The sequence below is a fragment of the Canis aureus genome, chromosome 26, assembly GCF_053574225.1.
Source record: "Canis aureus isolate CA01 chromosome 26, VMU_Caureus_v.1.0, whole genome shotgun sequence".
Taxonomy (NCBI): domain Eukaryota; kingdom Metazoa; phylum Chordata; class Mammalia; order Carnivora; family Canidae; genus Canis; species Canis aureus.
In genome coordinates, this window is record NC_135636.1 from 8,010,009 (window position 1) to 8,022,599 (window position 12,591).

The 12,591-nt window shown below is 42.0% G+C and overlaps 1 long non-coding RNA gene across 1 annotated transcript; it reads left to right on the forward strand.

The window, feature by feature from the left end:
* Positions 1-251: 251 nt before the first annotated feature.
* LOC144297851 (uncharacterized) lies at positions 252-9,808 on the forward strand. The gene is made up of 2 exons (XR_013364739.1): positions 252-999; positions 8,845-9,808. It is a non-coding gene; the product is annotated as an uncharacterized LOC144297851 (long non-coding RNA).
* Positions 9,809-12,591: the final 2,783 nt, after the last annotated feature.

Below are 12,591 nucleotides of genomic sequence, written 5' to 3' on the forward strand. Positions count from 1 at the left end.
AATTTTTCTAAGTGTATTGGTAATGGAAAAGATGATATGCAAAATTCATGTTAAGATCCAATGGGATGATCACAATGTAGACTCCTAATATTCTGGAGCAAAGCCACATCCCCTGCAGCAGAGTCCCATATACCACTCAAGTAGAGATCCTTATGTACAGAGAGGCCTGGGTAGAAGCTAAGTGGTCTGTGGCCTTGAGCAGTTCACCATGAGCTGGGATCTGTCATAAGGTAGGATGGTTCCAGCAATTATCCATTGTAAGATGGGAGTGGTATGTACGTAATTGCACATGAGTAGGAAAGAGGGCACAAGCAAACAGCACAAGTGTGGTGGCCTATACTCCTATGTCACTCGATACTGTTCTAGGTGACAGAAGAGGGAAAAGTCTGAGTTTGGTGCATGGATAGATGGACCTGGATGTGGATGCAAGATGAAAATTGCCTGCGGATATACTACAGCCCCATTCAGGGTGGGGAAAGACAGGGAGGGGAAATTCTTTCAAGAATTTCAAAATTCTTCCAATTCTTTCAGGCAGTGTGGAAAGAGAAGTAGCTTGAGGAAAGAATATACATCGGCCCATGGCAGTGGTAGATGATTTGGCTGGTTGGTCAGGAAGGAAAATTGGGAACAAGGAGGTCTGGGGAACAGATACGTAGGTGGATCCATGGGAGTGGGCACCACATATGAAGATCTTTGCATCACACATTAACATCCACCAAGGAGCATTCAATGTAGAAAAGGCACAAAGCAGCCAAGTATAGTTTGGCCAGTTGATATCAGTTCCAGTCTCTATCATTGTCCATTGCAGTGATAGCATAATGGGCTCATGAATGGACATAGTGACAGGGCTAGAAGCTATGCATGGGCCCAACAGCAAGAGCTCCAACTCTCCAAGACTGATCTTCTGCCAAAGCCAAATGTCCAACTTGCCAGGCATATAAACCAAAGCCGAGTCCCCATTCTGACACCATTCTTAAGTGACCAATGAGATACTTCATGGTGAGTTGATTGCATTTGACTCTTCACTCTGAAAAGAGCAATGATTCATCTTGACTGGAAGTAACATATACTCTGGGTATGAATTTCTTTTCCAGTCTGTAGAGCTCCTTGGTCAGTACCACTATCCATCTTACATTATTTGATCTACTAACATTATTTGATGTATTATACCATCTCAGACCAAGAGATTTATTTTGTAGCAGAGGAAAGCCATTTGATGGTGGGATCCAGTAGTCCTGACTGCACCACTCAGAAACTCCTGACCTTTTCTGGGACGGAGAGGGTAGGGACCAGTGACATTTTAAAATTGGACAAGTCTCTGATATCTGATCTCTCCTCTGCCAATAAATTAATGCAAGGGCCTTTTGAAGGCACAGCTTCAAATATAGCTTCAAATATGGCTCCAGCTCCAGCTTGGAGAATATGCCCTGCCTCATGGGGTTCCTTTCTCTAGGTTGTAATATATGCCTTGAATCAAAAACCATCACATGGTGCTGTGTCTCCTGTAGAGAGAACCAAGGGATAAAAGCAGGCATGGCCCTTCTTTTCACTTCCAGTGACCAGCTTGGGGATTTTGTGCTTTTAACCCTGAAACACTAGGCTCTCATGATCTAAAGCTGCACTGCCCAACATGGTAGCCACTATTCAAATGTAACTACTTAAATTTAAATTAAACAAATAAAATCTAAAATTCATTTTCTCAATCCACTAGCCAGATTTCAAGTCCTCAATAGCCACATGTGTTTAATGGCTACCAGGTTGGACAGTGCAGGTACAGAACATTTTTTTTTATAAATGTATTTTTTATTGTTCAATTTGCCAACATATAGAATAACACCCAGGGCTCATCCCATCAAGTGCCTCCCTCAGTGCCCATCACCCAGTCCCCCCCACCCCCCTCCCACCTCCCTTTCCACCACCCCTAGTTCGTTTCCCAGAGTTACGAGTCTCTCATGTTCTATCTCCCTTTCTGATATTTCCCACTCATTTTTTTCTCCTTTCCTCTTTATCCCCTTTCACTATTTTTTATATTCCCCAAATGAAGGAGACCATATAATGTTTGTCCTTCTCCGATTGACTTATTTCACTCAGCATAATACCCTCCAGTTCCATCCACGTCGAAGCAAATGGTGGGTATTTGTCGTTTCTAATGGCTGAGTAATATTCCATTGTATACATAGACCACATCTTCTTTATCCATTCATCTTTCGATGGACACCGAGGCTCCTTCCACAGTTTGGCTATTGTGGACATTGCTGCTAGAAACATCGGGGTGCAGGTGTCCCGGCGTTTCATTGCATCTGTATCTTTGGGGTAAATCCCCAACAGTGCAATTGCTGGGTAGTAGGGCAGGTCTATTTTTAACTCTTTGAGGAACCTCCACGCAGTTTTCCAGAGTGGCTGCACCAGTTCTCAACAAGATACTAGCCAATAGGATCCAACAGTAAATTAAGAAAATTATTCACCGTGACCAAGTAGGATTTATCCCTGGGACACAAGGCTGGTTCAACACTCATAAAACAATCAATGTGATTCATCATATCGGCAAGAGAAAAACCAAAAACCATATGATCCTCTCATTAGATGCAGAGAAAGCATTTGACAAAGTACAGCATCCATTCCTGATCAAAACTCTTCAGAGTGTAGGGATAGAGGGAACATTCCTCGACATCTTAAAAGCCATCTACGAAAAGCCCACAGCAAATATCATTCTCAATGGGGAAGCACTGGGAGCCTTTCCCCTAAGGTCAGGAACAAGACAGGGATGTCCACTCTCACCACTGCTATTCAACATAGTACTGGAAGTCCTAGCCTCAGCAATCAGGCAACAAAAAGACATTAAAGGCATTCAAATTGGCAAAGAAGAAGTCAAACTCTCCCTCTTCGCCTATGACATGATACTCTACATAGAAAACCCAAAAGCCTCCACCCCAAGATTGCTAGAACTCATACAGCAATTTGGTAGCGTGGCAGGATACAAAATCAATGCCCAGAAATCAGTGGCATTTCTATACACTAACAATGAGACTGAAGAAAGAGAAATTAAGGAGTCAATCCCATTTACAATTGCACCCAAAAGCATAAGATACCTAGGAATAAACCTAACCAAAGAGGTAAAGGATCTATACCCTAAAAACTACAGAACACTTCTGAAAGAAATTGGGGAAGACACAAAGAGATGGAAAAATATTCCATGCTCATGGATTGGCAGAATTCATATTGTGAAAATGTCAATGTTACCCAGGGCAATTTACACGTTTAATGCAATCCCTATCAAAATACCATGGACTTTCTTCAGAGAGTTAGAACAAATTATTTTAAGATTTCTGTGGAATCAGAAAAGACCCAGAATAGCCAGGGGAATTTTAAAAAAGAAAACCATATCTGGGGGCATCACAATGCCAGATTTCAGGTTGTACTACAAAGCTGTGGTCCTCAAGACAGTGTGGTACTGGCACAAAAACAGACACATAGATCAATGGAACAGAATAAAGAACCCAGAAGTGGACCCTAAATTTTATGGTCAACTCATATTCGATAAAGGAGGAAAGACTATCCATTGGAAGAAAGACAGTCTCTTCAATAAATGGTGCTGGGAAAATTGGACATCCACATGCAGAAGAATGTAACTAGACCACTCTCTTGCACCATACACAAAGATACACTCAAAATGGATGAAAGATCTAAATGTGAGACAAGATTCCATCAAAATCCTAGAGGAGAACACAGGCAACACCCTTTTTTAACTCGGCCACAGTAACTTCTTGCAAGATACATCCACGAAGGCAGAAGAAACAAAAGCAAAAATGAACTATTGGGACTTCATCAAGATAAGAAGCTTTTGCACAGCAAAGGATACAGTCAACAAAACTAAAAGACAACCTACAGAATGGGAGAAGATATTTGCAAATGATGTATCAGATAAAGGGCTAGTTTCCAAGATCTATAAAGAACTTATTAAACTCAACACCAAAGAAACAAACAATCCAATCATGAAATGGGCAAAAGACATGAACAGAAATCTCACAGAGGAAGACATGGACATGGCCAACACGCACATGAGAAAATGCTCCGCATAACTTGCCATCAGGGAAATACAAATCAAAACCACAATGAGATCCCACCTCACACCAGTGAGAATGGGGCAAATTAACAAGGCAGGAAACCACAAATGTTGGAGAGGATGCGGAGAAAGGGGAACCCTCCTGCACTGTTGGTGGGAATGTGAACTGGTGCAGCCACTCTGGAAAACTGTGGAGGTTCCTCAAAGAGTTCAAAATAGACCTGCCCTACGACCCAGCAATTGCACTGTTGGGGATTTACCCCAAAGATACAGATGCAATGAAACACTGGGACACCTGCACCCCGATGTTTCTAGCAGCAATGTCCACAATAGCCAAACTGTGGAAGGAGCCTCGGTGTCCATCGAAAGATGAATGGATAAAGAAGATGTGGTTTATGTATACAATGGAATATTACTCAGCCATTAGAAATGACAGGTACCCACCATTTGCTTCAACGTGTATGGAACTGGAGGATATTATGCTGAGTGAAATAAGTCAGTCGGAGAAGGACAAACATTATATGTTCTCATTCATGTGGGGAATATAAATAATAGTGAAAGGGAATATAAGAGAAGGGAGAAGAAATGTGTGGGAAATATCAGAAAGGGAGACAGAGCATAAAGACTCCTAACTCTGGGAAATGAACTAGGGGTGATGGAAGGGGAGGAGGGCAGGGGGTGGGGGTGAATTAGTGGCGGGCACTGAGGGGGGCAGTTGGCGGGATGAGCACTGGGTGTTATTCTGTATGTTGGTAAATTGAACACCAACAAAAAATAAATTTATTATAAAAAAAATAAAATAAAACCCAGACCTCTTTCTCTGCTGCCAGAGATACTGATTACTAATGGCTAAATCCTTCTCTAAGAATTCCCTTGGCTGAAGGGAGCCACTTTGCTCAAGGTTGCCCCCAGCCCTTGATGGCAGTCCATGTCCAGTGACTGGTCAATAAGGGAGTACAAAGGCCTAGTCCTTTTGAAGACTTCGGTTTTTAACACAGGAACATTTTCATATTAATTAATTAATTAATTTTTTTAAATAAAAGCATTCTTTTTTTATTAAAAATTAATTAATTAATTAATTTTTTTAAATAAAAGCATTCATATTAATTAATTAATTAATTTTTTTAAATAAAAGCATTCTTTTTATTTAAAAATTAAGTATAGTTGACATACAGTGTTAAAGTAGTTTCAGGTGTACAATCTAGTGATTCAACAAGTTTATACATTGTGCTAAGTTTACAAGTGTGGCTACCATCATCACCGTATATCACTATTACTATACCATTGATTATATTCTTTATGCTGTGTCTTTTATTCCTGTGACTTATTCATGCCTTAAGTGGAAGCCTGTATCTCCCACTTCCCTTTGTCTATTTTGCCTACCCTCCCAACCCCTTCCCCTCTGGCAATTATTAGTTTGTTCTTTGTTTTTGTAGATTTGGATTCTTTATTTGTTTATTCATTTGTTCTTGTTTTATTTTTAATATTTTATTTATTTATTCTTGAGAAACACAGAGAGAGAAAGACAGAGACACAGGCAGAGGGAGAAGCAGGCTCCATGCAGGGAGCCTGACGTGGGACTCAATCCCAGGTCTCCAGGATCAGGCCCTGGACTGAAATTGGCACTAAACCGCTGAGCCACCGGGGCTGCCCCCATTTGTTCTTGTTTTAGATTTCCCCATATGAGTGAAATCACATGGTAGTCACCTTCTCAGTTTGACTTATTCACTTAGCAAACTACTCTCTAGGTCGATCCATGTCATCTCAAATGGTACAACCTCATCCCTTTTATGGCAGTGTAATAGTCCAGTCTGTGTGTGTGTGTGTGTGTGTGTGTGTGTGTGTCGCACCACATCTTCATTATCCATTTATTAATTGATAGACACTTGAGCTGCTTCCATATCTTAGCTATTGTAAATAATGCTGCAATAAACATAGAGGTGTTTATGTCTTTTCAAATTAGTGTTTTTGTTTTCTTTGGGTAAAATACCTAATAGTGGAATTACTGGATCATACGGTAATTCTATTTTTAACTTTTTGAGAAAACTCCATACTGTTTTCCACAGTGGCTGTACAAACTTACATTCCCACAAATAACATACAAGGATTCTATTTTCTCATGTCCTCACCAGCACTTGTTATTTCTTGTCTTTGTTATTTTAGCATTCTAACAGGTGTAAGATGATACCTTGCTATGATTTTGATTTGCATTTCCCTGATAATTAGTGATGTTGAGCATCTCCTCGTGTGTCTGTTGGCCGTCTGGATGTATGTCTTCTTTGGAAAAACGTCTATTCAGGTCATCTGCCCATTTTTTTCATTGGATTATTTGTGGGTTTTTTGGTGTTAAGTTCTTTATATATTAATATTTTGGATATATTAACCTCTTATCATTTGAAAATATCTTCTCCCATTCAGTAAGTTGTCTCTTTGTTTTGTTGATGGTTTCCTTCACTATGCAAAAGCTTTTTATTTCTATGAAGTTCCAATAGTTTATTAGTTTATTTTTGCTTTTGTTTCTCTTGCCTTAGGACATGTATCTAGAAAAAATGTTGCTACAGCTATGTTCTTCAGGGTTTTTTTTTTTTTCTTCTCTTTCTCTCTCTCTTCCTGGGATACTATTTTGGATTAAACTTCTGTGACCCTTATCTATAGACTCATATTTTCTAAGCCTTTGCCATCAGATCTGGAAAACTTTTTTCCCTTTATCTTCCAGCTCATCTATTGCAATTTTTACTTCTATAATCAATTTCTAAAAACTCTTTCTTATTTATCTGATTGTTCCTTTTACTCATAAATCTCTGTCCTGTTCTAGTTGTATAGATATGTGATAAGTTTGTTTTCAAGTTCCTTTCTTTGTTTCTTCCAGAATCAGTTTTTTCTTTGTTTTGGTTCTTCTCACACACACACACACACACACAGCTGATTTCTGTCTGTTTGCCACTGAGACAGCTGGTCAATATCATGGCGAGACTCTCTCCTGGGTGAAAAGTGCACCTGAGTGCTATGAATGCTAATGGACAGATTTTGCTCTAGGATACTGTGAGGAATATTTTCCATATGCCCTTCTTTCCACCCTCTCCCAATCCCCTTGTGATCTCTGCCCTCCCAGTTGTGTTTGGTCAACAAGGCATGCTGGTAAGAGATGAGACAGAGAGAACAGACCCTGGTCTGAGTATTTACTTCCCTGTCTTCCTTCCTGTGTGTTGTTTCAGGTTACCTGTGCTCATCAGCAGAAGGTCTCAGATATTTTCAAAATGACTCACCACCCAGCTTTTGCTTGAGTGCTCCCTGCCCTTTGTCTCTTCAAACTGGGGGTCATGGCAGCCCTGCAGCTTCTGGCCTTGGGTCCATCACCACCGCCTGTCTTCCCCCCACTCACTTCCCTTATTAAGACTCATCTTACTTTGACCTCCCTAGAAGACAGAGCCTGAGGAAACATGCTATTTTTATTAGAGGGCTCAATCCCAGAGCAGAAGAATAAGGAAATGGTGCTAAGGATGGGGAACCAATACTAGGAGATACAATGGTGCTGGCTGCCACTGAGTACAGCTGGTTGCTCAGTCCTAAAAGTAGGACTATGTTCTTAGATGGGGTGTAAGTAAGATAGGCTGGGAGAAGATAGGACCAAGAATTTATCCACCAGCTCCCATCTCACATATGTCAAAAAGTAATTCCACAAGGTGTTAATGTGCCAGCACTTTCAGGTGGCACTTGATGGGCTCCAACCATGATCTCATGGTGTTCCTATTCGGTTTGCTAATTAAGCCCCCGGGCAAGAAGTAAAAGGTATGCCTGGCAAGTATGAGGGGATGTGCCTGGGTGATGGTACTAAATGTTTGATAACTGGCTCTCCTATTTCTATGATATAAATTCTCACCATGGCTGATTTCAACATGGATGTGGAAGAGAGGTGCCTTGACTTTTACGGTGTATTCATTATAGGGTTACAGTAGACATCTTACAGATATAATAGACTATACTCTAGGGGTGCCGAGGTGGCTCAGTCTGCCTTTGGCTTCACTTAAGGTCACGACTCTTGGGTCCTGGGATTGAGCCCTGCATAGACTCCCTGCTCATCAGGGAGTCTGCTTCTCCCTCTTCCTCTTCCCCTCTCCCCAGCTCATTCTCTCTCTCAAAAATAAATAAATTTTTTAAATCTAAAAAAACCCAATAGAATATACTCTAGATTGTAAATAATAGTAAAATGTAGTGAAATAAGGAAAAGGTAATGAGTTTTGAATATTCATTCCCTTTCTTTTTTTTATTTTATTTTTTTTTTTATTTTTTATTTATTTATGATAGTCACACAGAGAGAAAGAGAGAGAGGCAGAGACACAGACAGAGGGAGAAGCAGGCTCCACGCACCGGGAGCCCGACGTGGGATTCGATCCTGGGTCTCCAGGATCGCGCCCTGGGCCAAAGGCAGGCGCCAAACCGCTGCGCCACCCAGGGATCCCATTCCCTTTCTTTTTTTAAAAAGATTTTATTTATTTATTCATGAGAGACAGAGAGAGAGAGGCAAGACACAGGCAGAGGGAGAAGCAGGCTCCACATAGGGAGCCCAATGTGGGACTCTATCCCGAGCCCTCAGGACCACGCCCTGGGCTGAAGGCAGGTGCCAAAACCACTGAGCCACCCAGGGATCCCCTCATTCCCTTTATTTCTAACATAATTTATTTAGCTGTAAGTTTATATAATTTAATTTTTAAATAGTGGGTATTTTAATCCTCTCACACCAGTAAAGACTGGCTCTACACATTACTGATTTGGACTTGCAGAAAAGGAAGTTGGGGCCTGCCAAGTGGCCACTGCAGCAGTGGCTAGATCAAGAAATGAGTGAAGCCCAGAGGACCTGAAGTGGTGGAAGAAGAGTCTGGTACAGTCCGTTATAGATAAGCCCACCGTGCATTATTCTAATTGGAGTATCAGGACCCAATGATACAATTGAGTAGGTTTGGGACAACTGGAAGCTACACACTCTGCAGAGGTCAGAATTCAGAAAGCTTTACTTGAGAGGCCTCGATATCTGCTCATGAGAACACATCCCTCCCAGTACATGCAGATTTTTCAGAGAAGGTCCGCCAGATTTTGACGGAAACTCTGCACATGTGAGAAAGACACTCTCAGGAGCAGTTGTGCAACATTCCTCACACTGTGTCCAGCTCCCTTCCTTACTCCCCACTTCCACCAGACCTGCCCCTCCAGGTGCCTTAGATCCTCTAAGAGAGGTTTCTTACAACAGTGATTCCAGATACAGTGTATAGGCCACCCCTGGCTGCAAGGGAGACCAGCAAATGCCATTTTCTAATATGGGAGGATTGCTTCCTGGAATAAAATCAGTGTTGTAAGATATGAATGAAGAATGGATATTGGGTGACAGACTCAAGCTCACCAGCCTAAGGAGTACAGACCATTTTCTTTGGCCATGGAAGTTGGAGGATTCTGCGGAGAGAGGAGAGGGGATTGGGTCAAGGAGATGAAATGGCAGCGTATGTGGGGAGCAAGTGGAGAGAGGAGAGCATCGGGCAATGCTGTGTGGATGTGCACAGAAAGGAAAGTGGACAAACACACTCCAACCATTCACAGTCACCTGGGAAACTGAGGCAGCTGGATGGCACTGTTTTATGAAATGCCCTCCCCGCAGCAGTTGAGGTAACAGACCTGACATTTAACTGAATGTCTTTGGATAGAATATGAAGAGCCATGTCAGCTGTCATGTGATTAACAATCTTATCTTTCAATTATGCTCGGTGTCATTTCTTCTTTAAGACAAATGAATACCTGGGATGCCTGGTGGCTCAGCGGTTGAGCATCTGCCTTTGGCTCAGGGCCTGATCCCGGGTCCAGGGATCGAGTTCCACATTGGGCTGCCTGCAGGAAGCCTGCCTCTCCCTCTGCCTGTGTCTCTGCCTCTCTCAGTGTCTCTTGTGAATAAATAGTCTTTAAAAAAAAAAAAAAAGACAAATTAATTCCTTCCATAAAGCTACTCTAAAACACTTTCTCTTCTGTCCTCTGCACTCATTTTGACACTAATATAACATTTTATAATTGAATCATATTGAAACCCTCTTCAATTTAAACTATGTACAAATGGACTTGGAAATTTTGCCGTCCTTAGCACATCAGCACCAATTCATATGCAATCTCTAGTCACTAATGGATGACTCAAAAGACAAGGCCCAAATGAACAAATTAAACACAGCAGAAATAAATAAAGAGTATGGCCTAATGCACACATTTTACAATAAATCATAGAATCCACTGTTGATCTGAGGTGACTTTTGAATACAATTCTTCTAATGCTTAGAGACTTCTTTCAAGATTTACTATTTGGATTTGGAATATTGTAATTTCTGAGATATTTCAGTGGTTTACAGACACAAAGGATTGGAGTATTTGAAGTTGGAATCGTTCTATAAATGGCCATGGCTTCCTGCCTTGGCTATCCACACTACGGATATTTAAAATTGTAGGGTTTGTGTTCGAACTACAATAATTTTTCTTTCATAAAGGGACACATAAGTGGTATGATGTAGTTCATAGTCATCAACAATAGTCAAAAGACTGACACTATTACAAGGAATAGTTTGAAATGGTCAGCTTTCAGGTCACAAAACTCTGAGGACTTTCAGGGACTCAGCTACATGAAAGAGGGCATCTCCATGTTGGCTGCTTAGAGGTCAGCAAAAAAAGAAAAATCAACCCACAGGAAACCTCGTGTCTGTCACTGACTCATCCCCTTGCCATAGTAAGACTTAGATGCTTTCAACACCGTAAAGGCATATTATCTTTTGTATTTTAAAACCCAGGTCTCTTGTGAAAGGACATGATTCCACTTCCAAATGCACATGTAGAAGTAGAAAAGAATTCTGTTCATTACTTCATTCAGCTGCATCCATCCTGTGAGGAAGAATCTTGGTTTGAGATGAGCACTTTGGCCTCTTTTTTATTTGCTAGTTGCTGATGTTAGATGTTCTTTACAATGAATTTCTGGCATAATGTCTGTTTTCACTCAGTGAAATACTGAGATTTACAAATTTCAAAACCTCTGCAGATCAGTTAATGATGTGGTAAACACAGTTCACAGATAGATAGATGGAGACAGCTCTCCAGTGCCAGCCGCTGAGGAGGTGAGGATCTGGATGGCAGGGCCTGCTCCAGGGGATTCACTGAAAATTATAACACTAAAAACAGCAGATACTCATCTATGCTCAAGAGTGATGGGCATTCTTTCTAACAGAGATATAATTTGATTTGCCTACAAAAACACTTGCATTATTAAAAACAGAACTAGCAGAGGTCAGGTGAATTTTTGGTGGCCAAAGGTCGAGATCTCCTTCTCTGGCTCTGCTCTGCCCCCGGCTCATCACATCCGTGCCCAATTCCATCATAGGATATCTTGTTCATAAGGAATAGGGGGCCAAGTGACTGCATCCTTTAGCTTCCTGTAATCTACCAATCCCTCCGTTAAGCCATCGCAAATTAACCTACCACCCGAGTGATATTGAGGTGCTTGCCATATTAAGGTAGCTCTATATAAGTTCCCTGATCCCCCCCTCCAACCAGATGGCTGCCCCTAAGCCCTGCCTGTATGGAAATTTTGGATCAGTCATTGCTGAAAGGATTAAATTTATCCTAAGCTGACAGAAGAGGCTTCTCTCTATATCACTACAAAGCTGGTGAATAGATCTACCTGAGGACCAGGCACCAGCCAGACATCTGAGCAGCAATGAGTCTGCTCATCTTTGGAAACCCAAAGACAGCCAACCAGCCTCTAAGACTTTTATGAGGGCAAGAGTGAGAGCTATTGTGTGGAGTGTAAGTGAGGACCTTGCCTGACCCTGCCAAAGCACCTAGGGTTTGCTTCCTGCCAGGAGTGTGCAAGAAGCAGGGCAATGGCTTGGTCCAGCCACACAGGCTTCCTGTTTCAGTAACCAGAAGGAGGCCCAAGAGTGGTTAATGTGGGGACATGGAATGGATTCCTTGTCAACCCTGCCCTCTCAGTGGCAGCAGGGGAAACTGTCTTACCTACAGTGTGCAATTTGGATAATGATTGAAGTAAAGCAGGTAGAAGCTGGAAGAAAAGAAAATGGTGCTATCTGTTCATTTGGTAAATCCTAACTGAACGCTGATCTGACCCACACATCATGCAAGGCATAGAGGATACAGCTACAAGTGGAAACAGTTCCTGACCCCGGGGGGCTTCTAGGTGGCAAGAGAAGAGAAGCAGCTGAAGTGTGGCCAGCCAACATCAGCGAATGTTGGGTGGGAGCCCTTAGTAGGGGCTCTGAAGAAGACAGCGTGTGCCACATGCTTTCGGCCCACCCTGTGCTCCCCTACAGCTGGCGGGCAGTTTTTAGGCACCCAGCAGCTTCCTACCTCCAGTACCTGTTTTGCCTCTCCCTTCTCCACCTGAGGGCTGGAAGACCCTTAATACCCTTAGTGCAACATTCAACCAGTTGGTGGAGAGATTCCTTGGCTCCCTTCCTGCTCAATGGGACAATTCTGATACATGCCTCATAGGG